The sequence below is a fragment of the Mastigoproctus giganteus genome, chromosome 13 (genome assembly GCF_048544385.1).
Source record: "Mastigoproctus giganteus isolate SK-2022 chromosome 13, ASM4854438v1, whole genome shotgun sequence".
NCBI lineage: Eukaryota > Metazoa > Arthropoda > Arachnida > Uropygi > Thelyphonidae > Mastigoproctus > Mastigoproctus giganteus.
Genome location: NC_143587.1, coordinates 19,818,244 through 19,845,609, shown reverse-complemented (window position 1 = coordinate 19,845,609; position 27,366 = coordinate 19,818,244). Strand labels below are relative to the sequence as shown.

Sequence of the window (27,366 nt, the reverse complement as noted above, 5' to 3'; positions counted from 1 at the left end):
TATAGTAGTCTTCTGCTATTTGAATTATGCCTTCTCTGCTATTTATAAGTACACCATCACTATTCTTCAGTTTCAGTATCATTTGTCTTTCTGTATTACTGCTCATGGCTGCTGATTTAAGTCCTTTGTTTTCCCTTAATGCTTGTTCTACTTTTCTTATGTCCTCTCTGAGCCTCTTTCTAATGGCTTTGCATAACTCAGTGTTTATCTTGCTCTTCATTTGTTGCCTTTGGTTCATCATAACAAGTGTTTCTTGACTAATTTTTTCTTCTTTGGATTTCTTTTTCCCTATAGGATTCTTCGGCTTTATCACTTTCAGAAAGTTGTAATATTCCTCATCGATATCTTGGTCCTGAGCAGTCTGCAGAAGCTCAAACATGTTCTTAAGTTCCAGTACATACTGCTCTTTCTCCTCTTCTGTTATCTCAAAGACCTTCGTATTATTTACTCGAGTCAGTTTTTTCCTTTCCTTTTGTACATCTATATCAAGTGTGCATCTTACCATTCTGTGATCATTTCCAACATTTACCTTATTCAGGACGGTAACATCATTCACGATATATTTTCTGTTAGTGAGGATTAAGTCGATTTCATTAGTTGTTTATCCATTTGGACTCGTTCATGTCCACTTTCTGTTCACCCTTTTCTTGAAAAAAAGTGTTCATTACTGACAGTCCTTGAGATTCTGAAAATTCCACAAGGCTTTCATTTCTTTCACCAATTCCAAAATTTCCTATAGTTCCCCTTTCTGCACTGTTTTGTCTTTTTCCAACCTTAGCATTGAAATCCCCCATAATAATAGTGTAATGGGTTTTCTGCTCATCTAGAAGATTCTCAATTTCGGTGTACATTTCTTCAACCTCTTCATCATCATGGCTCGATGTTGGTTCATAAATCATTATAATCTTTAGCTTCGACCTCTTAGAAATCTTGAGTATTAGTCTTGACACCCTTGGTGATGTACTTTTGAATTCCAAAATGTTGTTTTTTATATCTCTATGGACCAGAAACCCAACTCCACCTTCGCTCCTTTCACTGTTTCCATTGGTGTACAGCAGATTTCCACTTGATAAACTTATAAGTGTTTCATTTCTTCTTGTTTCAGCCAAAACGATGATATCCCAATTCACATTTTCAAGTTCCTTTTCTAGCTCTATTATCCTGTGTTCATCAGTGAGCGATCTTACGTTGTAACAGGCCAATTTCAGTTTCTGTGCATGGCAGCCTGGTTGTACCCAGAGATTCTTAGCACCCTCTGATCATCTCTCTGGTGTAAGAGGGGGAGTGAAAGCTGCTGGGGACTTAGGGCCATTTGTTTCGTCGTGCTGTCATATGCTGGAGGGTTTGGTCTTTTCCTCTTCATGCTGACCAGGCATCTTGAAGGGAACCACTCTACACATTTGTTGCCATCTAAGTGACGTAACAGGGCTTACCATTGAGAAGGTGTGCATGAGTGGATTTTAGGGAGGCTTCTCCTAAATCTTCTGTAATAGAAAGATATTGGATCCATCAGTGTTTTAGACTGAATGTCTGATAACACACAGAATACTTGTTCCCCTCTAAGCTGGAACCCATAATCAGACAATACTAAGCTGCATTGCCAAGTATCGTCTGATGTTGGGTTCCTGAAAAGTAGCCAAAATGTATATTTAGTCAACAGGCTAAATAAAGTAACTAATAAACCCATATTGTATAAGAGTGGTTATTTAGAAAAAAAATATTCAAAGAGGAACGATGCTATCAGCATTGAGCTTACTCAATCCATTCAAATCCTTAAACACTTCAGTCAAATCTCACAGGTGATGGTTTCCAAATTCTGCAATTTGCGGAACTGAAGCTTTCTGCTGAAGAAGTCTTGTTCAATGTAAACCCCTCCATCTTGTATGTGTCGGGGTATTTCCCCTGCTCATTTTTGTTTGGAAATAAGTTATTTTATGTATATTCTGTAATTCGAATTTTCCCTAATTTTGTCTTCCTCAACATCTGGGATCGCCTCCACATATTAGAAAACCAGTTTAAATAATTTTAAAGAAATAATAAAAAGTAATAATAATAAATAAAATAAAAGTATATGTTTAGTTTTAAGTTAAATAATCTTCAGCAATTCAGTTTTACTTTATTTTTTATGCAATGTAGCTAGAAATCAATTATCATAACACTTAATGTGCAAAACCTTGTCCGCTCGAGAAACGTTAGTGGTTTCTCTGAAATAACCATACAAGGGTATGGCTTGACTAAGTTGAAAGAAGAGGAAAAAGAACTGAAAGTAGAAACGCGAAGACGTCACTATACTATTGAATTACATAGAAATGGGTCTGTTGTTGAAAGCGAACTGCCATCGTCCGCCACACCGTTCACTCTGCATGGTCTGGGAACAAAATATGTTCTGCTATAAATTATAGTAGAGAGTATACTAGGTTGACATTTAACAATATACCCCTAACTACATAACAGAATTTCGCAATGGCCATAAAAATATCTATTGACGACCAGTTGTAACCAGGCTGTTCTAGCTTTAGGAAGTAATCGACTGTTTCCCCTTTCCGTATCCTCCTCTGGAAAGGCCGATTGGTCTCTAAAAACAGACTTCAGGATGGCAATTGAACCTTCTGCAGTTCTCCCCCCCCCCCCCGATAACACGACTTTAAAATATACGAGCAAATCTGGAAAATTTGCCTAGGAAGTTCCGCAGTGAAAATTGATACATGACGGATCCCCCCCCCCTCGATTTACGATGTTATTGAGTACAGAACTGTTTTAATTTTTTCAACTGGACTTTGCTTTCAGTTTCAAAAAGCTCTGTTTTCAGATTTGAATTAATTATTTTTTTTCCGAAATGTGAAGTTCAGCTAAAGAAATGCCTCTCCTCCCAATTTTATGTCTTTAAGTCTGGCATTATGAATGAGTTTTCCCCTGACTCCCAATTATATTATACGGTCCGCCAATTCAAGACTTGTAGACTAAATGTTTTAAAACTACAATACTCTCGGGAGTGGGGTAACTGGGGATTAACCAAGTTTTTTACAGCCCACAGAATATAACAAATTTAAATGTTTGAATCCGATCAATTTGGTCATTTAATCGTTTTTTTTTTTTGTTTTTTTTTTATTTATGTTACAACGGAAAACGATTCACTCTACTGAAGGGGAAAAAAAAAAAAAAATCAGCTCATTAGTAAACATGAAAAAGGTGCTAAAGTGTGAACTTTAATAAGTTTCTCTTGACTACGAGGCTCCGCCCTCGCTGACAAGATAATCCTTCAAAATTAACGTGGTAGTGAAGACAATGACCAATGCAAAAATGAATTTCATTGTTTCCTTTTTCAAAAAATTGTTTGTATTAATTTTTATATCAAATCTTCTCACGTTTCTTCTTTCTTCTTTCTTTTATAAATATGAATACAATATGCATGTAAATAAATTTACGTTTTTGCCACATTTACGAGTTTTTCTTTCATTTTTCGGGCATGATTATTATTAGCCATATGGTACACGGAAGCCTGAGGCTTATGCTGTACCAGGCAAGAGAGAGAGAGAAAAGTAAAAGGATATCACCAAGAAAGAGAAGAATGATGATATCCAGCTCAGGACCTTGGGTGAGCCAAGCCCATACTCATCAGATGTGAGCCCCTGGGGAACCCTTAAATACCCGGTTAATCGGGAACCTATTGCATCCGCGGTGTGTTCCTGATTATCTACTGTACTAGATTTCTTATCTGCTCACTTTGGGAATAGATAAGACAGGGCTCTCAAACTTTGGATATACATATAAACAGTTTCACAATTCTCTGATTTACGTCAGGGTTGCGAGCAAGTTGGGGGAGGGAATCGCAAATTTTCACAAAATTTTGCCTCAGGTTATTTATTTATTTTTTATTTCCACTGAAACCGTTTTATTTTTTAGTTGTAAGGCATTATCATTGTTTTATTTGATGATTGATCTAATTTCTTGCCCAACTCTGACCCAAATGAAATCATTAGTTTTATGCATGGGGGGGGGGGGGGACACGAATTCATTTATCATTTTGAGCGGCATTGCAAAGCTCGAGAAATATATATATATATGACCTTTTACTTGGATGAAGCAGTTTGCTGAAGTTAACTACGGATGAGGAGAGTGAAACTTGTGTTGCTCGATGATAGAGGACAGATTTTCATACCCGTGTTACTTCTGAAATAACTCCAAAAATGCTGTAATTGCATATGCCAAAAGCAGCTCAAAAATCTTTAAGTAACTTTTTGTTCTTGTCAAATCTTCAACCTGCTGAACCAGTAGATGGTAAAACTTAAAAATTAGCCCTCCACTAGCGCCTAGAAATAAGCAATTTCATCTTTGAAGTATACTGTATGTCAAATAGTTTTAGATAATATAAAATTAAAAATTATTTATTGTTTTTATTTAAATATATAGTACTAGAGATTAAACTTATTTCACTGTATGCTAATTAAAAGGGCTTAATAAAAACGAATCATAAGTTCCTTTTTAATATTATCAACATCGAAAAGGAGTCTAACAGATGCATTTAATGAATACAACTCAGAAGTGATTATTTCACTGCCAAACAGCATTTTATGCTCTACTTTCTGACTAAATTTGGACAGAGGTTTTTTTTTTAAAGTTTCTCAGGTTAAACCGTTTTCGCTTCGCCAACGGTTTCTTTAGACAAGCTACTGCTGTCTGTTATTTTGCATCTGAGTAGTCTTTTAGCTCTGCCGTATGAGAGAAAGAGATGTGATATTGAACGTTTGAAAGTCGTAAAGCAGTTATTCTGTTTAACTTGGGAGGAGATGCTGAAGAGGATTGTGATGTAGCTAGTTTTACCAGTAAGCGATAACAGACTGAAGGAAGATTCTCCCCCGACTGAAGGAAGATTTTTTAACCAGTGAAACGCCGTGGGTTGGCCGTGTGTGATTTATGCAGTCCGTGGGCTGGAGAAGCACAGCTGTCGTGATGTAGGGAGTGGAGAGAGGTGGGGGAAGGTGTTATTCTGAATAGAATTTGGTGAAAGGCTTTTTTTTTTTTCTTTGCTTTGTATGTGTGTGCAGGCGCCGGATTCTTTTTCAGCTGTCTGAGCGTCATGTCTAGTGGCCCATTTGTTTTGCTTTGCAAATATGACCACGAAGGTAGGGCGACTGAAGGTGTGAACAGAACCGGCGTGTTTCGGTTGGAGCAGATATGCTTCACATGGGCAAGTTTTTCCGTCTGCTAAGACGATCACAACATGCTGATAAGTGTGAATGTTGTGTGTTTAGTAATGTTCGCCAAATGCCATACATATATGTAAAATTCAAATTCTGTAAGAAATTCAGTAACACGTGGTACCAATTTAGGTAAGACGCTATGTATTTTGATCCAATCGCACTAGTTCAAAGAGTTAAGTAAGATAATATTTTGTATGAGAGATTAATTCCCCCCTCCCTTGAACTTTCAAGACCTTAATTTAAATTGAGACGATGCGTGTGCAAAATTCTAGAGGCATTCTAAAAAAAAAAAAAAAAGTAAATGTGAAAGTTTTATTGCAGTCTTGGGATTTCGTTTAGTTTTGTTTTGTCATCATTATTATTTTTTAATGTATGTTAAATTACGGAAGTATTTTTAAAACCTTAAAAGCAAACATTTTCCTTTGAACTTAGGGCCTTAGGCTTTTAGAGGAGTTTAACTCTTCTCACCAGTAGCGCTACGTTCCTATGTGCCGCCAGTAAGCAAAATAAAATTTTCCTCCCCAAATGTTGAATACTGATAAGCGTTAACCAATCAGAAAACAATATCGAAAAAAAATTTCGGCGCCCTCCAGAACTGACGCTCGTAAGCGACGCTTACCTCGCCTACCCACTTGCGGCGGCCCTGCTTCTCACGCTACGAACAACTTTCACATAACTTTGATATGATAGGTCCATAACATAAGTGTCACTCTGTCGTGTTCGTTTCTCATCGGTCTCTACTGATAAATTGACAGCTATCTTAAATCAAGCCTTTTCTTTAATCCAGTAATCTTGTTTAATAGTATTACATTTTCTAAGTGCTAAAATGGCGTCTAACAGGCGCCACATTTTAAAATTTTCCTTTTTAAAATTTTTTTTTTTATTGGTAAATGAAATGAAATCCTCCCTTGTACCTTTTGCCCACTAATATTCCCTAACCATTATACAGTATTTTCAGCTTTCATGTCGATATACTAAGAATTAGTAGATATTAAATTTCTGTTTGGCATTTAACAGAGCAAAAGCTGTCTTCCTTTAGGCCATTTGCATATGGAAAATTCTTATTTTTAATAAGGTATTTTATCAATAGGCATTCCATTTTGTTGAAATTTACAAATGGAAATTTCCATTGGTTTCCAAGGTAGAAACCAACAAAAGGTCAATATCATATAGTGAGATTGCCGAGTTACATGTTCAGGTTTTGGGAAAGTTCTCCAACCCTTGAAAGGAGTCATTTAGTTAACCCTTGCCTAAAAGTTGTGAATGTTGCACAGTGAAATGTGTTATTAATCTTTTACAACCACCCCCACCCTACTCAGAGGTAGGGTAGGGTAGGGTGGGTGTAAAAGATTAATAATACATTTGATTCTTGAACAGGATCCACAATGATAGTACATGAAATAAACCTCCCCCCTCAACTCTTTGGCCCTCTCACAGACGGCAGAGACCTGACAGTATGGTAGTTTCACCCTCTTGCCCTCCTTTATTTTGGACTTGATGCATCATGGCCTTAGTCGCTCATGCACCATAAAAACTAAAACCAAACCTCCATTATTTCCTCTTCATGGTATTGATCATTGGTAATCTTATTCCAGCTCAAACTGTCTTTGTAGTTGTATTAAGTTAATAAAGCACTCAAACCTATGTTGGTATAATTATGTTTATTTCTTAATTGGAAGTATGTACATAATAGAGTCAAATTCTTTGTAGTATTTTCTTACCACATCGTCAGTGACTGCAAAGACAGTAACTAAGGGTTATTATTATGAACTCTTAAAATTTTTAGTAAAATAAAATTTTTTTTTTGACAATTTAAAAGGTTTAGTAAATGAAACTTAGATCTAATTTGAACAATTTCATTTTAAGGTTTATATAAGAAAATAACAATAATGTGTAAGCACTTACCAGCTATATTGGCAATATCACTGTTACAATGATCATAAACAAATCAACAAGTTCTTGTGATCAAAGTTACCTTTTGTAGGTGGGTAACTATGGGCTGATTGATATTTAAAAGCTGCGATAAGATGAGGTCTGCAGCACTTGGAGCCAAGTAAAGCACACCTTTTGACATGGTTAGTATTAGTTTTGATAGTAGCAAATGATGAAAGAAATGCAAGCTTATATGGCATCAGTCAAAAAAAAAAAAATAATTTGATTTCACCTATCCACTCCCCCCAATAGTTTGTCTAGTTCTTGAATTTATTCAAACTGTCTGCTTCCACAACTGGAAGTTTGTTCCAGCAATCAACCACCTGTTGGCTGAAAGCAAACTTCTGCACATCCATTCTGCAACCATCCTCAATTTGAATTTATGCCTCCTCATGTGCATAGTCTGAGCAAGAGAAAGAATCCCAACAGCATTGACTTTGCTCAAGCATTCAAAGCCTTAAACTCCTCAGTCAGATCACCTCCCAAGTGCCTAGTTGCCAGGTGCTGTAATTTGCAGAACTGAAGCTTTTCTTGGTAAGAGCACCTCTTTATTCCCCTCAGCAGTCTTGTTGCCCTTCTCTGTACCTATTCCAGCAGCTGTACATCCTTCCTAAAATGGGGCCTCCAGACCTGTATGTGGCTCAAGATGTGGCCTGACCTCTGCCTTTTACCATGGGATAATGACCTCCTCATCCCTGGTAGCAAAATTCCTGTATATCATTGACAAAACCCCATGAGCTGTCCTGGCACCCATCTGCACTGCTCAGAGAACTTCATATCAGACTGCACAGTTACTCCCAGGTAATTGTGAGCCTGATATTAGTGTTTAGTATTAGTAATGGCTGTATGGTGCAAGGAAGTCTAAGGCTTATGCTGCACTAGCCAAAACGAAATAAATAATAAATAAATAAAAAATAATAAAAATAAAATAAATAATAATAAGAGAAAAGGAAATAGACAACCTATGCTTTTCCCTCCTCCTGTAGGTAACTATCTAGCTGACCTTTGAATATCCCCAAACTGTCAGCCTCTACCACCCATTGTAGGCAACTTATTCCAGTAATTTATAACTTGCTGGCTAAAATAAAACTTCCTGCAATCTAGTCTAAACATCTCTCCCCTTAACTTTAATTTATGGCCCCTAATTCTAGAATCATTTATAACGTTGAAACTTTCATCATTCATTTTGCTATTAAATTTGCCTTAAATACCTCAATCAAGTTGCCTCTAACGTGTCAAGTTTCCAAGCTGTGCAACTCACATATTCGAAGTCTTTCCTCATAAGGACGTTCTTTTGCCAATCACACCAGACGAGTTTTGCCAATATGAAAAATTACCCTCCATATTTCCACTACCCTAATGTGTTACTCTGAGATTACTGTTACTCTGAGATTACTTCACATTTAACAATGTTAAACTTCAACTGCCATTTTTAAGCCCACTTGTGTAATTTTTTTATATCTTGTTGCAGAAGCTTACCCTGATTACTGTCATTAATCACCTTGCCAACCTTTGTAATGTGTGCAAACTTAGACATTAAGCCTGATATACCCTCATCGATATCATTAATAAATATAGAAAACAACAATGGGACCAGCACTGAACCCTGTGGGATTCCACTAATAACATTAGTCCACAAAGAGCAGTGTCTTGAGCAGGATGGTGTTTGTAATTTGCATTGATAAGGCCACAAAGGATCAGCATATCATTTCTAGAAACTGCATTGATTCTGTGGCTGTTTAGGCTACTTTGTGGGATTAAAAACCCAAATTTCTGGGAGGGCAAACTATGCATTTCTTTTCTGAGATTGACTAACTCTACCACAGTGTGAAGAAAGCCCTTAAAAAGTTTCTCATCTTCCAGATGTGGGAGCCAAATTCCTTTATCGTATACACCCAGAAAATTTGGTCACTTTATTAGGTACACCTACCCTTTTCGTGAAATGGAGCTTTCCTTCAATTTGTACCATGCATTGTAAAGCAGGCAGGCAGATACATAGGGATGCTGTGTGTATGTAATTCAGTAAGGGCAATTTAGGCAGATATATTAGGGATGCTGTGTGTGCGTAATTCAATACAAGAATGGGTAAGACAAATGATGTGAGTGACTTTGAATGGAACATTGTAGGGGTCACCAGTATGAGTATCTTGGATACTGCAACCATTCTGGGGTCCCACATATAACTCTGTTTCAGATGCTCAAGGTTGGTCTAGTAACCAAATAATTCATCCAGCCAATAGCAATCCTGTGTTCAGAAACAGCTTGTTAATGCAAAAGACCTATGTATGATGGTGACAGAGAGGCTATAATCAGTTAAATAATCCACTACAACAGTAGTAACTAAAGGCACATTTCAGATTGCACAACTCATTGTACTTTGTCATGGATAGGGTATTGCAGCTGACAGTTAAACTGGGTTCCACTCCTTTCAGCAAAAAACAAGAAGATACTCAGTGGGCTTAGGAACACTAGTTCTGGATAGTGGAGGATTGAAAAAATGTCTGATGAATCTTGGTTCCTGTCGTTTCACACAGCTGGGAGAACCAGAATTTGGTGAAAACAGCATGAGGCCTTTGCAAGCATCCTGCCAGGTGTCAACAATGCATGCTGGTGGTAGCAATGTGATTGTGTTGGGGGAGGAGTGTTTTCACATTGGGCCCCTTTATACCAAAGGAATTTGGATGTTACAGATTATATGTAAATTGTTTCCAGCCAGGTGTATTCCTTCATGCCTGCAGTTTATCTGTCCGCGAATGGTTTCTTCCAAGTGGTTAATTCGCCATGTCAGAAGCCAGAATTGCACAGAACTGTTTCCAGGATCATGGGAGTGGATTCAAGCTGCTGTGGTAACCTTCTTAATCCCATTGAGCACCTGTAGTATGATGCAGAACAAGCCCTTCGGAGAGTGAGTAATATGCAATCATTCAATTTGCAACAACTCTGGGAAGCAATTGAGTCAACAGGGACCAGCATTTGCTGGGGCAGAGTCTACATTAAGGCAAATTCAGGCAGTGAAGTGAATGAGGGCTAAAGGGGGGGGGTTTATTCACTATTAGGTAATGTACCTAATAAAATGGCTACTCAGTGTGGTGAAAGCAGCAATTACCACTTACATATTCACAACATTACCTGTTAAAGCCATTTTGTCAAGCATAAAGCTGATTAGAAATATTCTACCATATTTAAGGGTAGTAACTCTAGGAAGCAAAACATGGGTGAGAAATGCAATCCTAGATGCAAAACGGGAATGGGTTGCCAAAACCAAATAAAGACACTTTGCTTACTGTTGCAACAAGCTTATGTATTCTGGGGACTGGCACCAATCCGTATGGAGATAGTGTTGTGTGGTGCCAAAATTTTAATTGCCAATTTGTATGTTAAATACAGGGTATGTCAAAATTATGTTAACACTTATATGGAAAAAACATTGTCAAAATTATGTTATTATTATTATTATTAGCCATATGGTGCAAGGAAGCCCGAGGTTTATGCTGCACCAGCAAAAAAAAAAATTCCGAGTTACCCTGAGAGAGAGAGAGAGAGAGAGAGAGAGAGAGAGAGAGAGAGAGGAAACACCAAGAAAGAGAAGAATGATGATATCCAGCTCAGGACCCTGGGTGTGCCATGCCCATACTCACCAGATGTGAGCGCATGGGGCTCACTTATATGGAAAAAACATTTATTGTAATCAACATTAACTGAAATCAACATTTATCAGCATGCCATTATATCTGAAAAAAATAAAATTCAAATGTTCATTTCATATAAGTGTTTTTGACATAATTTTGACAATGTTTTTTCCATATAAGTGTTAACATAATTTTGACATACCCTGTATTTTTAATTAAGCCCTCTCACCCCTATACCTTTATGAAATTGATTCTACTAATTAATAGTAATTAGGCCTGACATAGCTGAGTGGTCAGTGCATAGGTCATTGAGCCTACATAATTGTTAAATGTGGTGATAGTCTTGTATTTTCTATCTTATAAACTCCTCTGGCCTTGTGTGCCTATCCTGGACTATAACAGAAATTTTACTTTTAGTTCAAGACTAATACAGCTTAATTGAAGACAAGGAAATATGTAAGTACAGTACCTATTACAAAATAAATAAACCAAGATTATTAAAATAAAATGGCTGAACTCTAATTAAATTTTATTTCATTTTATCGATACAGTAATCTCCTGTTTTATGAACTCCACATGTTCCTGAAAAGTGGTTTATAAAGTGAAAGTTTGCAAATCAGGAGCAATTTTCCCAGATATAATGGTATAATGAGAGGATGTGTTCCAAAAAAAAAAAATAAAATGTCCACTCCCAAAAATCCATAACAGCTGGCAGCTTACTATCAAGTGCCATTGAGCCATGGTGCTGCCACAGTACAACTGAAAAAAATAAAAGTATAAATACCTTTTTGTATTTTTGTGTTTGTTATTGATTTATTTTTATGCGTAACCGATGTTAAATGATTGAATATTACATAATGTATCATGTTTGTTAGTCAACAGAACAATGCAGTGTGCCACTCTAAAACTTGCCCTCATTTCATATACACATAACCCACTCATGCACATAATGACACTTTGGAAGTCTTCTCTAATGGCCCAAAGGATGAGTGAGTGTGCCAGAGCACATTCACTCTTTTCACTGAAACTGAAGCACTAGAAAGTGGAACAATATTGGCTCCAGTGTCTAGTTTTACAAACTTTTGGTAGTATTTATTTGCAATGAATTGCAAATTTGTTTGCAATAAAGTCAGTATTTATTTGCAAAGATATTTAATTTCTTAAAATAAAAAATAAAAATCTTTTCATTGCTGCAATGTGATCATAAACTTGAAATTAAAGAATTAGGCAGGCTGTCTAATTCAACTACCTGTCTAATTTACTACCTACCATCTGACTTCAATCATTTGGCAAAGCAATGTTCTAATGTCAAAAAAAAAAAACATAATAAAATAAAATAATGTCAATACCAGTTGAAATGACAAGTGCTGATACTGATGACAATTGGAATAACCACAGGCTACATATCTTACCAAACAACGAAATTTAAAACCAGTTTTTAACAATGAGATTTTTATTTATGATATATATATATATATATATATATATGAGTTAATGAAGTATATGAGTATACATGAAAATTTTTGCTTAGAAAAAGTCACTATAGCACTGCAGTTTTCCTATATGCAACTCCAGAGTTGCATATAGGATATTTAATTTGAATAGAAATAAACAATCATAAAGTAACACTTTTCTTTTGTAGCTCATGCTTACAAGTGTTAACCCCCTCCTGTCCCCCTTAAGTCAAATTGCAATGTGACTAAACTCTTTAGATTATAGAGCTGTATGAAATGATCAGAAAGTTGCATGTTTACTAAATGGAAATATATAAAATGACTTTGAATAAAAAATGGTTTCCCGAGCAACAAATCATTTAAAGTATTCTTAAACAGAAATCGCTTTTATCTAAAATCTTGTGTGCTTGAGTATGGATTTCATCAAAAATATACTTTAAAATAGCATGCTATGTTTAACAGTATGTGTATATATATGGTATTAAATTAAGTTAAAAAGGCCTCTGACTCCGGTATTCATGATAAAGGTAAAATTACTGTTTACTTCGGAGAAACAGATAAGCTGTAGGTAGAATCCTTTAATAAGGTAAAGCAAAAACAAATTAAAACAGAAGCTTTTAAGTCTATGAGACTCTTCATCAGCTGTATATAATTGTTATTACGAAAACAAAGAATACCCGTTGTGGTCATGTGAGGCAAACAAAGCGTGGCATGAGTGCAACAACAATCACTGGTTGGTGCTAGACGTTTGTAGTTTTGACTGCACAGCTTGTACAAGGGATGCGTGCCAACATTCATCACACTGGAGGATAACTGCCTCCATAATGCGCACGGCAACACAGCACAACCTTCAGGGCAGAATGTGCTGCTCCCACAGGAGCTAGTTATTGTTGGCGACTCAATTGTCAGGGAAACAGGAAATATATTGTGCAAAAAGGATAGGTGGAATAGGACCAGGGTATGTCTGCAAGGGGAAAAGTTGATGATGTTGTAGAGCAGATATCATCTTTTAAGGGCACAAAAGGTGATATTGTTGACACTAATGACATCAAGTGTAGGAGATCTTCGGATTTACTAATCAAGTACCGGTCAATGCTGAAAAAAAGTCTTGAGTTAGGGTTAAATTTGAAAGTGTCTGCAATCCTGTCTAGACACAATAGGAGGGAGTTTATGATGAGAGCCTTGTCAGTCAATTTGGCCCTGGAGAGATTGTGCAGGACTCATGGGTTAGAATTTTTCTCAGCATGGTCTGTGCTTGTTAACAGGAGAGATTGCTTCTACAGGGATGGGATACACTTAAATAGAAAGAGTGTAAGAATATTTGCTGATGCTATCGAGATAATGATAGGCGGGGTCGAAAAACTGCTAGCTTGGGGGGATTCACAGACTAATAGGTTAACAGTAGCTTCTGGCAGAAGTGAAAGTTATTCTTGCACTGCTTCTATTGGAATGAGCAGCAGTCTGAAAAACAAGGTGCTGGGAATTTCAAGGACTGCTGGGAGTTATCACAAAAATACATGGGCTGTGTTAGGGTAACTAAGAGTAAGAACGGGTGCATGTATACTTGCATGTACACAAATGCTAGGAGAATAGTAAACAAATTTGATGAATTTGAAGTGCTGGTTAAGACATCCAAGGCAGATATTGTTGGGATATCAGAGACTTGGTGCCACTCAGATATAAGGGCTGCAGAATTGGAATTTGGGGAGTACAATGTGTACAGAAAGGATAGGAAGGGAGGAGGGGTTATGCTGTTAGTTAAGAAACACATAAAATCTAAGGAAGTGCATCCAGTTGACATAGATGGACAGTGCAATGTTGAGTCAGTTTGGTGAGACTTAAGCACTAGGAGAAAAGTATTGCTTCTTAGTTATGCAGTAAAATTACATAGTCACCCGTCTCATCCCATCTGGACATATCTTTTTGAACCGCAGTGGGAAAACTTATATAAGAAATAAACCCAACGAAAACAAACCTGCTGGTATTCGGCTACAAGAGGTAACGCAAAATTGGAACATCTACCTTGGAAATATCTTTAAAGCTACAGATGCAGTACAAGCACCATGGGCAATGTATATACCTCATTGCGACAACTACTTTCTTCAGTGGGGAAAACACTCCTTATCGAACCGCAATCTTAAGACAGTTACATGCGAATCACGCATTGACCAATGCTCACAGTCTTCAGATATACACGGACGGCTCCAAAACTGATATATCCATGGGAGCTGCAGTAATGAGTCTTACATCCACTGTCTCTGTCCAATTACCACTTGAATGCAGTGTTTTTACGGCTGAACTATCCGCAATCAAAATGGCTTTAAAACTCCTTAACGATGTTCCAAACACCCAAGTAATAATATATACAGACTCTTTAAGTGCTGTGAATGGCCTACAGAATAAATCACAACATTTGCATCCACTTCTCTCACAAATCAGGTCACAGTTATGCCAATTCAACAAAAATAAGCGGACTGTCACGTTTTGCTGGATACCTAGCCATGTTGGAATTCCAGGAAATGAGCGTGCAGACGAAGCAGCAAAACACCCCACTTGCTTCGATTCCATCCCAGTTCCTTTTTCTGATTATAAACTAGTCATAAGGCGGATATGTACTGAGATGTGGTCTGAAATGTGGCATAATCAAACAGGTAACAAACTTCTTGAAATAAAACAGAATTCTAGCAGGGATAGGGATGTGATTATTCCCTTGTATAAGGCATTGGTCAGGCCACACCTTGAGTACTGTATACAGGTCTGGAGGCCTCATTTCAAGAAGGATGTAGAGCTGCTGGAACGAGTACAGAGAAGGGCAACAAGATTAGTGAATGGAATAAAGGGTTACTCTTACGAAGAAAGGCTTAAGTTTTGCAAATTACAGAGTCTGGAGACTAGGCATTGGCGAGGTGATCTGATAGAGGTGTATAAGGCTTTGAATGGCTTGAGCATGCTCAATGCCGATGGGATTCTTCCTCTTGCTCAGAATAATCACCTGAGAGGGCATAAATTCAAATTGAGGAAGGATGGATGTCGGATAAATGTGCGGAAATTTGCCTTTAGCCAGCGGGCAGTTGGTTTGTGGAATAGACTTCCATCACTTGTTGTTGAAGTTGATAGCCTAAACAAATTTAAGGCTCAGCTGGACAGGTATTTTGAACGAACGGAGGGGTGAAATGGGAGTAGTGGTTGTGTTTTTTTTTTTTTTTTTTTGGCTGATGCTGAATATGCTTGCTTTCTTGCATCATATGCCTCTACTAATGCTAATGCTAGAATCCACAGCTATGGAGATCCAGTTCCCGATCAATCAGGCAGGAAGAGGTCGTGCTGGCAAGAGCACGAATTGGCCATACACATCTTACACACCTATTTCTGCTGCTAGGAGAAGATCCTCCACTTTGCCCGCATTGTAGTTCCATACTTACTGTGAAACATATTATCATTGAGTGTGCACATTATCATTCAGCTAGAATCGCATGTTTCAGATCTTTAATTAGCTCACAAAAACCTCTGCAACTAAGCCATATACTTGGAGATCATGCCACTTTATCAGAACTGTTCACTTTTCTAAAAATGATCAACGCATACAATCACTTCTAGAATAGTCTCCTTTCCTATATTGACAAACACTCCAAAGTAACAGGTGCAATATGGTCATAGCAGCCCTTGCGCCAATAAATCCCACTCCAACAACAACAACTGGGAAAGCAAAAATGAGGGTAGATGTTTGTTATAGGCCTAATGACTCTGATGAGTACAACGAACAGTTATACAGAGAAATAGAGTGGGCCAGTAAACCAGATGTCTTATAATGGGGGATTTTAACTTCCCAGATATAGACTGGAACTTGTGGGTTGTTCACTCGCACACTAGCAAGCCTTTTGTGGATTTATTGGATGATTGTTTTCTACAGCAGCATGTTAGAGAGGTAACGAGGGGGAGTAAGTAACACTCTTGATGTGATTATTCATGCATTGAGAATTTACAGATAAAGGAACCCTAGGTAGTAGTGATCACAGTGTACTGTTGTGGGATTTATTTAAAGATGTAACTACCATCAGAGATTTTTTAGGTTCTATACAGTGGGACCAACTGATGATGTTACCAACAGCAAATTCTAAATGGAAAGCATTCAAGGAAGTAATCTTGGCAGCTACTAGGCTTTTTGTTCCAACTAAGAAATACTGCTCTAGAATTAGGCACAAATGGATGTCAGATGAACTAATGAGACTCGTGGTAGAGAAGAAATATGCATTGGATGCACATAAATTGTCAGGAAACGCAGAAGCCTATGGTAGATACAAGCTAGTCTGTAATCAAGTCACAAAGGAGGTTGGACAAGTGAAGGCAGATTATGAAAAATCTTTGGCAAAGGATGCAAAGAAAAACAGCAAAGACTTCTTTACTTATATAAACTCTAAAAGGAAGGGGATGAATCAGATTGGTCCACTTGATGTCAGTGCTTTGACTGTAGATGATCATTCTCAGATAGCTGCCGAACTAAATGAGTATTTTGCATCTACATTCACACATGAGGAGTTATTAAAGGAGGAGAAAGCCTGATGTTTATCAAACTCTAACAGGGAGTTAAATGATTTTGTAATAATGAGAGCAAAGTGGAGGAGAAATTGTTGAAGTTGAACATAAAAAGCTCTTGGGGTTGATGGGATCTATCCAGTTATAGTAAAGGAGGTAGCAAAGGTAGTAAGTAAACCCTTAGCCATAATTATGAGAGCATCCTTGGACTTTGGGGAAGTCTCCATTGACTGGAGATGTGCAAATGTATCTTCAATCACAAAGGGGAATCAAAGGGTGACACCAGTAATTACAGACCTATTAGTTTGACTTCTGTTCCAGGGAAAATATTGGAGTCACTGGTTAAAGAAGCACTGTAGGATCATTTAGACAAGACTGCAGCAATAATTCAGCCACAGCATGGGTTTGTCAAGGGGAAGTCTTGTCTGACCAGTTTAATTGGATATTATCATGTGGTCACAAAGGAACTGGATGCAAAAAAATAATTTTGATATCATATACTTGGATTTCAAGAAAGCTTTTGATACTGTTGCACATGGAAGACTAATGTACAAATTGGAGCAGTATGGCATTAAGGGCAAGTTGCTACAATGGATAAAAGGATGGTTGAGTGGGAGAAGACAGAGTTGTGGTAAATGGGTACTGCTGTATGTGGACTAACGTTATTAGTGGTGTTCCTCAGGGTTCAGTGTTGGGCCCATTGTTGTTTGTATATTTATTAATGACATTGATGAAGGTATATCAAGCTTAATGTCAAAGTTTGCAGATGATACAAAGGTTGGCAGGGTTGTTAATAACAGTAATGACAGTATGCTGCTGCAACAGGATTTGAAAAAGTTGGGTAGATGGGCTGAGAAGTGGCAACTGAAGTTTATCATTGACAAATGCAAAGTACTGCATATGGGTAGCAGTAACCCCACAGAAAGGTACCAACTATGTTGTGTTACACTCGGGGTAGTGGAGAATGAAAGATACTATGGGGTAATTGTGCAGTCAGATATGAAGTTTTCTGAGCAGTGCAGATAGGTCATGGGGTCTTGTCAATGATATACAGGAATTTTGCGAACAGGGATAAGGAGGTGATTATTCCCTTGTATAAGGTAATTGTCAGGCCACACCTTGAGTACTGCGTACAGATCTGGAAGCCTCATTTTAGGAAGGATGTAGATTTGCTAGAATGAGTACAGACAAGGGCAACAAGACTGGTGAAGTGATCAAAGGGGTGCTCTTATGAAGAAAGGCTTAAGTTCTGCGAATTGCAGCTTCTGGAGACCAGGCACCTGTGAGGCGATCTGATTGAAGTATATAAGGCCTTGAATGGATTGAGCAGGCTAAATGCTCAAGCTGATTGCTGTAACAAACTTCCATCTATTGTTGTTATTTGGTTTTTAGGAGCATTAGCAACTAAGGCCATATTGCTCCGGGGATATGCAGTGGTCATTCCCTGACCTTTCCGCATCCTCCGTATTTGGTGGTCACGGGCTCGAACCCCGGTCTAATCTAGAAGCGTGTGCTATGCACCGCTGCTCCTGGCTACGGAGGCGCCATCTGTTGTTGTGGAAGTTGATAGCTTAAATAAATTCAGGGCAGAACTAGACATTCATTTTGAATGAATGGATCAGTGAAATGGGAAGGGTTTTTTTTTTTTTGGCTGATGCTGTATAAGCTTTTCTTTCTTGTATCATGTATGGGATCTATCCAGATCTTTAATATAACTGGATAGACGGGATCTATCCAGTTATATTAAAGGAGGCAGCAGAAGAAATAAGCAAACCCTTAGTCTTAATTATGAGAGCTTCCTTGGACTCAGGGGAGGTCCCCATGGACTTGATGTGTGCAAAAGTATCACCAATTCACAAAGGCGGTTCAAAAGGTGACACAAGTAACTATAGACATGTTAGTTTAACTTGTGTTCCGGATAAAATAATGGAATCACTGGGTAAAGAAGCATTGTAGGATCATCTAGACAAGGCTGCAGTAATAGTTACTACCTACATCATAGTATGCAATCAAATTGGTCTTGTCTGACCAATTTGATGTGGTCACAAAGGAACTGAATGCCAAAAATAATTTTGATATCATATACTGTACTTGGATTTCAGGAAAGCTTTTGATACTGTTGCACATGGAAGACTGCTGTACAAATTGGAGAGGTATGGCATTAAGTGTATCCCTTTATCCATTGCTACAATGGATAAAGGGATGGTTGAGGGGGGATGACAGAGAGTGGTAATCAATGGACACTGCTCTTTGTGGACAAATATTATTAGTGGAGTTCCCCAGGGTTCGGTGTTGGGCCCATTGTTGTTTTGTATATTTATCAATGATATTGACGAAGGTATATATCAGGATTAATGTCCAAGTTTGTAGATGATACAAAGGTTGGCAGGGTTGTTATTGACAGTAAAGACAGTGTGCTACTCCAACTGGATCTAGGTATGTTTCGCAAATGGGCTGAGAAGAGGCAACTGAAGTTTAACATTGACAAATGCAAAGTATTGCATATGGGTAGCAATAATCGAAGAGAAATGTACCAACTTTGTGCAATCACTCAGTGCTGTTTATCAGCAGACTGGATTGCCCTCTTGTGGTCTGAGATCCGGTCTCGGAATCTTCTGCTAGATTCCCCAATGTAACAACTACCACAGCTACGGCAGGAAATACGATACTCCAAGCCACTCCATCCGTAACAGGGAGGGGAATCGGCATTTTTACTCTCAAAAGGAGGGATCGCAGTTTTCTGCCTTTCAGTTGTAAACATTTTGTCTGGTGGGTGCAAAGTATTTTGGAGAGGCATTGCAATACGCCAGGGTAATAGGGGATAAAGGTGGTCAAGGTCATGTTATCATTGTAGGAGGCCGTAGTGTGTGCTGCGAGCTTGCGGGCCTGCAGATCCATGGCACAGTTATGGGTGCCTCCATTTGCTCTGTCACGGCGAATGCGAATATTGCCATGGAAGAGCTGGAGAGCTGCACATTCTTAACTTTACAGATCCAATTACTTTGTGATGTCACTATGTCGATGATGTGTTTGTGATTACCCCCTAGGCTCGGAAGACCGGCTTTTATGACACTTCAACTCTGTCACTCTTCATCCAGTTCACCATCAAACTGGAGTCGGATAATGCCCTCTCCTTTCTGAATGCTCTCATTGAGCGCAAGGGCACACATTTAAGAACCTCAGTCTACCGTAAACCAATGTGTGCTGGCCCAGTTTGCCAATTATAGATCGGCCAGAGCCAGCTCCTCAGTATGGGCACACCCATTTCACCTGCGCCTGGACCCATTCCAGTTCCGTGGACGAAAGATGCAATGAAGTTATGAGAATAAAAACAAATCTGTCGAAATGTGGCTACCCTGTCTGTGCCCTAGACAAATGTGATCTTCAGGCCTGTGAGCTCGCAGCACATCCTAGGGCCTGCCACAATGATAACACGATCTCAACCGCCTTTATCCCCTATTACTCTCGCATATCACAACACCTCTCTAAAATCCTTCGCACCCACTGGATAAAATGTTTACAACTACCTGGCAGAAAACTGTGATCCCTCCTTTCGAGAGTAAAAATGCTGATCCCCTCCCTGTTATGGAGCAGCTCGGTTTATCACATTTCGTGGCTGCGGTGGTTGTTACATTGGGGATAGCGGAAGACTCCGAGACCGGATCTCAAAGCACGAGAGGGCAATCTGGTCTGCGGATTCAGAGCACTCGTTGGTTGCAGAGCATTATTGGTCATCTCAACACACCATCTTGACCCACACTGAGACATTGAAGTCATTGACCACTCACAAAATTACCACCAACAATTGTGGCTAGAAGCACTCCACATATTGGGTTGCCATGGTGCTTTTAATCGCAGTAAAGGAGCACATATTCATCCTATTATTGAGGTGGTTATCCTCCAGTGTGATGAACATTGACATGCACCCCATGTACGTGCTTTGCAGTCACAATTGCAAATGTCTAGCTTTAACCAGTGATTGTTGCTTGCACTCGTGCCACGCTTTGTTTGCCTCACACGACCAGGTTTTTGGTTTTTTGGTTTTTTTTTTTTTTTTTTTTTTTAGGAGCATTAGCAACTAAAGGCAATTGCTCTGGGCGGTAGTCATTCCCTGACCTTTCCGCATCCTCCATATTTGGTGGTGACGGGCTCGAACCCCGGTCTAATCAAGAAGAGTGTGCTACGCACTGCTGCTCCTTCCCACCTGGCTACGGAGGCGCCCCACACACACACGACCGGGCATTCTTTGTTTTGGTAATAACGTTTATATACAGCTGACGAAGAGTCTCATAGATTTCAAAGCTTCTGTTTTAATTTGTTTTTGCTTTGCTTTACCTTATTAACAGATTCTACCTACAGCTTATTTGTTTCTGTTTCTCTGGAGTAAACAGTAATTTTACTTTTATTGTATTAAATTGTTAAATATGGTACCTGAAAATACAGTGCAGCCTCGATACAACGCAAGTGTCAGGCGACAACTTTAATACTCAATTATAAGCGAAGTGTGTTTATAGCTTAAAAAATTTTACCATTTTTTCCCCCTGTTTTTTTTATATAAATACACTTTATTTAGTAAATAAATACTTTATTTTCTAATATTTTATGAGTATACAGATGAAAAGAGAAAGTATTAAAGGTTATATCATTTCCTTTACATCTTACTAATACACAATGAATTACGGACTTACATTTTATGCATCCATTCTGAAATAGTCATATAATTTAGTTTGCTGGAACTGCTGATAGGATTTTTTCAGTACATAATTCTTAATAGTTCTGATGTTCTAACCATGCCATCGCCTCATTAATGTTTTCAAGCACTTTGTTAATTTCTGGTGCTTTTCCCTTACACAAGTCATCCACATTATCTTCTGAGTCACTCCCTTTGTCACTGTCCTTCTGTTTGTTGACTGTCTTCCCCTCTTCCCACTGTTCACAGGCTGCAATTTCTAATGCACAAGTGGAGGTTCCATATCCACCTCAATCCAGGTCATTTGCTCTAAAACTGCCACCAAGTACATTAAAAGAAGCCTTTGCTCCTTGTTCTAAAAATGCTGCTAATTCATGGTCTTGGCGCATTATAGCCTTAGTTGCTAATGCGCCAATAAAATCAAAACCAACCAACCAAGCTGCTAATTCAAGGTTCTTATTAGTAATCTCATCTTTTCCAATATATTTTTTCCAGCAGTCAATGGGATTCATTGCACCAGGAGACCAGTTTCCAATCATCCAAGGTCCAGTGCCGATGTTCTTTCACCCAGTTGAGGCGTAGAATCCTGGGTCATGGTGCAGTAGTTGCATACTGTCATTATAACATACCTGTTGCAGTAGCATACTGTCATTAGTGTCATTAACAACTCTACCAACCTTCATATCATCTGAAAACTTGGACATTAAACCTGATATACCTTTATCAATATCATTAATAAATACAGAAAACAGTAATGGGCCCAACACCTAACCCTGAGGGACTCCACTAATAACATTAATCCACGAAGAGCAGTGTCCATTTGTTACCACTTTCTGTCTTCTCCCACTCAACCATCCATTTATCCATAGCAGCAATTTGCCCTTAATGCCATACTGCTCCAATTTGTACAGTAGTATTCCGTGTGCAACAGTATCAAAAGCTTTCCTAAAATCCAAGCATATGATATCAAAATTATTTTTTGTATCCAGTTCCTTAGTGACCACATCATAATATCCAATCAAACTGGTCAGGTAAGACTTACCCTTAACAAACCCATGCTGGGTCTGAACTATAACTTCTGTCTTGTCTAGATGGTCTTGCATTACTTCTTTATCCAGTGACTCCATTAATTTCCCCAGAACAGAAGTTAAACTAACAGGCCTGTAATTATTAGTGTCGCTCTTTGATCCCCCCTTTGAATTGGGGACACATTTGCACATCCCCAGTCTATGGGTATCTCCCCTGAGTCCAAGGATGCTCTCATAATTATGGCTAAGCATTTGCTTACTTCCTTTAATATAACTGCATAGATCCCATCCATCCCAGGTGCTTTGATGTTTAACTTCAACAATTTCTCCTCCATTTTGCTCTCAGTTAGTACTTAACATTGATAATTAAGTACTGCATATGGGTAGCAGTAAAAGCCTTTAAATGGAAAGGAATTAAATCAGGAGATTCATCAAGTACTCTGCTGTCTACCTTAAAGTCTGGTTTCCAAAGGTTTAGCAGAGAGACAAGTTGATGGAGTGAATTACTGTTTTTTAGTTAATGAGCCTGTGTAAACCCATAGTTTCGTATCACTCAGTACCAAATAGGATACTGGAAAAAAGCAGAGTGAAGTAAATAAAAAGCTATATTATTTACTCACTTACTTGCTTCCCTTCACAACACAGTTTTCTTACATGACTGTCTATTAACACATGTGATATTCATTCTTAATACATTTCCAATTCAGTGCTTGTGGCTCAAGTAACTTCAGTTACCTTAGTGATGTCACAGTCAAGTGGAGATACTACTGTGAAGTTCATGGAATTGTATAAGGAACATGAACCTTTATGGAACCTAAGCATTTTACAGTATCAAAACAAGAACCCAGGCTGAAGCTTTATTAAACACTGTTCACCAAATGGAAGTGGCAGGCTTTATTAGAACAGTTACAGAAATCTGACCTTGTTGCAGAGTTCTGTAGCAAGGTGCAGATTTCTGTAACTGATTTCTTGTAGTACAACAATATTACTGGTTTTTATACATCATCCCTCATTAATGTCAGAACACTGAATCAATGGAACAACTAGGTTCATGGTGTCAAAATTCTATGGAGACATTCTTAAGCACATTTTCCATACTCTTAGATCTTGAATACAGTTCTTTAAGATGCACAGTAAAACCTCCACATATGGACCTTCTTAACTTCACAGCAAGGGTACAAAAATTTAAAATTTTTGCATTCATGAAAACCTGAGATTTTGGCATACCAACAATATGCAGGAAACCAAAAGACCACAATGGTGATTGCTATTTTTCTAATGAGAATGTAACTGGTTATCAATGAAGCATAAGCATATAATTATTTATCAATTTCTGGATTCAGCAATGAGACCAATCTATCAAGATGACAGTATGCCAATTCTGGTAACTTCACAACAGGACTAGATTCTTTAGAAGGCAAAATGGAATGCAATGAAGGCATAATTGGTGAAGACCTGGAACTTAAACCATTCCTATGTACAAAGCTGACAAAGACCATCACAGCTAATTGGAGTTGTTTAACAAAGATGAATTGAATGACCTCATTAGAGTTCTAGCCCTCTCCAAAGATAAGGCCAAAGCAGAAATAAGGTTGAGGAATATCAAAGTGTCCCACTACAGAAAAAGAAATGAAGTTTTGACGACATTCTTGATAGTAAATTGTCTGGTCTGCCACTGCCATATCAATGGATTTTTTAGGAAAAAGTCATGGTATTCTAGTTCAAGGCATAATTTCACTTAAAAATTTGAAGTGAGTGAGTGTGTGTGTGTGTGTGTTACGTAAAATTTATATTACAATATCAATTACATACCCACAGAAGCACACAAGAAAATATTCAAGAATTATACTGAACTCCATTTTTTCTTAGATCTTGCCACTATTTCATAAAATTACAGTTAAAAAAAAAAAAAAGACCAGTCTCTTACAGAGTTTCCCCACTTCCTGAACACATGCTTCAGCCATCCAACATCTGTTTGCTGTTCAGCTCCAAACTCACGGAGCCAACTTTTTCTCTTCCTCATTTATCCTTCTTCTGTTTTCTGAAGCAACCTTCCTCCACATGTGTTATCCAAAAATTATAATCTACAGAAATTCAAATTAATGGCAGCAAGTATTTTCGATCTGCTCAGATTTTAACCCATACAAAGTTCTATAGATTCTAATAACTTTTATGTTTGAAGTTTCATTAAAAAAAAATAAATTAAAAAATTATAATGCTTTATAAGTCATGGAAAAGTTTGTAAAATTGAGATGTGAATTGAATATTCGGTGTCAAAAATTTGTTTGTAAGTTGTATCTTCATAAACCAGCAGTACATAACTCATTTTTTTTTCCAAAAAAAGAGCAGCTTACCACAAGGAAGATAGTGTCAGTGCCTGGATGCAACGCACTCTGGCACCAACACAGAAGAGGACTCCAAACCATTTGTTAAATCTTTAAAACATAATTATAATGAAAAGATAAGTGCTTCTCCCCACAATAAAAATGTGCACAGAATATTAAAATTGTTATGATGCATTACAGGGAGAGGAACCTTTTTTTAATTAGTGTTTTCTATTATTAAACTCATTTTTTATGGACTTAGGCATTTTTTAACCATCTTGTTATTTCAAAAAAAAAAAAAAAAGGCTGTAAAAATCATTTTAAAAAGTTGGAGCCTGTATGTGGCACTATACAACTGCTTTCTAAAACTTGTTGGTAACAGATCCCAATTTAATACTTTACCTTTTTTTAGGGTTCTGAGAGATTGTTTGGTTTCAAATCGGGACTGATGTCTCAATTAAATTTAATTTTTAGAAGGCCAATTCATATTAGTTAAATCTGGGCTGGGATACACTCATATTTTGCATTATATACATTTTAAAACTGCAGTATGCAAAGCATTCTTGAAGGAGTTTCAGGTAGTGTTCAGCATTAACTGTATCATCCAAAAAGTCTGGTCTGATGATTCAAGTTGATAATATTGCACAACCACAACATGCATTTTTCAGGATACAAGAGGCATCTCCATGATAGCATGGAAATTATCATTGCCCCCCCCATCACACATCTTGTTTATTGTAACAATTAAGGTAGAAGTATACTTTGTCAGTGAACCATATGTATGAATAAGAGTTGTGTTGTTTTCCAGATATTGCAAACTGAATTGTCTTTCTTTCTCAATGTCATTTAGGGATTATTCCATTTCCATTTTCGTAAGTTTGTATATTGAACAATGCTTAAAGGGGATATTTGTTTTAAACCAAGTTGTTGACACAATGATTTCATAGATTTTCCTTGGCTTGTAAATACTGTAATCACTTGCTGTACATCTGAAATATTTTCAGGTATCCTCACTGACTTCTTTCCTCCTTATTGTCTGTTGCAGAACCAGATTGTTCAGACTTCTTTACTAATCTCAAAATTGTTTGATCTTTCTGGATCTCTTCTTTAGAAGAGTTCTCACTTTAAATTTGCACTTCACTGTAACAAAACAACACTGCTCAGTAGTGTACTCCATTTTACGGGCAAAACTTTCTTACTGGAATGCATCACTAACTGGTAAAAAAAAAAAAAAAAAAAAAAAAATCTCATTTCTTATGTGTTTAATGACACCAAACTCACCAATCCTAGCCCAGTACATCAAAAAATATAGCCATCAAAACTGTTGCATCCTTTCTTGGTGACTTATAATTGTATGTAAAAACTTTGAGAGTTTATCTGTATTTCAAACACAAAATATTCAAAATGTCTTTCCTTTAAGTTACACACACACATATATAGTGGTGGACCAAAAAACTGCATCACCTTAAAAAAAGTAACATTTGAAGTGAAATGTATAAGATATTGTTTGATTACAGTTATTTTGTTTGTTGAAAAGGTATTGCATCAGATAATGCTTCTATTGCATCAGACAGTAATTGCAAGGTATTGTGTCAGCCGTTTCTATAAATATAGCATTGGAAGGGTATACATGCTCATTAGTATCCTGTTTTGTGGAGGTGTAAGCATGGCTCCATACCTTCAGTTGATACCAAGAAAAAAAGTGTAGCTGTTGCTCTGTCCCAGGAAAGGCTTTCTATGCATGCTATCACTGATAAAATAGGCTGTAACCAGTCAACGGTATCCCGGGTGCTGAAATTAAAGCGTGAAACCAGTGATGTGAACAGAAGACCTGGTCAGGCCATGAGAGAGTGACTACGCCTTCCCAAGATTGATATTTGAAATGGCTATGCCTTCATAATCACCATGCTAGTGCTCCTGATCTAAAACTGGATTTTGAGATGGCCTCTGGTGTTGAAATAAGTGCACGAACTATCCAAAGATGGCTTTTGGAATGTGGTCTGCATGCCTAACGGCCCAAGAAGAAGCCTTTGGCGACCCAACAAATGAGGAAGAAGTGAACTTACTTGGGCTAAAAGGCATGTTTCATGGACAAAAGAGCAATGGGACACCGTCATCTTCTCTGATGAATCGAAATTCAACCTGCATGGCTCAGATGGGAAGCGATATGTCAGAAGATGAAAATCGGAGGCATACCATCCTAACTTCTGCATTCACCGTTCCATTTATGAATGGAACGGTGAATACAGAAACCTACGCTGCTATCTTGGAGGAGTGCCTGAAAGCCATTATTAGGGATCACCACACAGATGCCCAAAACTGCGTTTTTTAAAAGGACTCGGCATCTTTCCACACAACAGAATTGGTAAGTTCTATGCTATTTAGATTTAATGATGAGTGTCTTCTTGTCTCACAAGGCTTAAAACATACACCACTGTTTTCCCTCATTTTTCTCCCTTAAGGTGCTGTCATATCTCAGAAATGCTGGCATTACAGTGTTGAACTGGCCCAGCAACAGTCAGATTTAAAACCTATTGAAAATTGCTGGTACATAATGTCGTCTAAAATTGCTCAG

At 37.9% G+C, this 27,366-nt stretch overlaps 1 protein-coding gene across 5 annotated transcripts in view; it reads left to right on the top strand.

Moving 5' to 3' along the window:
• Positions 1 to 27,366, top strand: part of LOC150075835 (activin receptor type-1-like) — a 149,447-nt gene that overhangs the window by 76,032 nt on the left and 46,049 nt on the right. The window contains exon 1 of one of the 5 annotated variants that reach the window (XM_090387108.1): positions 4,889 to 4,969. The exons of the other annotated variants lie outside the window; for them this stretch is intronic. The gene's annotated coding sequence lies outside the window, so the exon portion shown is untranslated. Of the gene's footprint in view, positions 1 to 4,888; positions 4,970 to 27,366 lie in introns of those variants that run through there. 5 annotated transcript variants of the gene reach the window in all.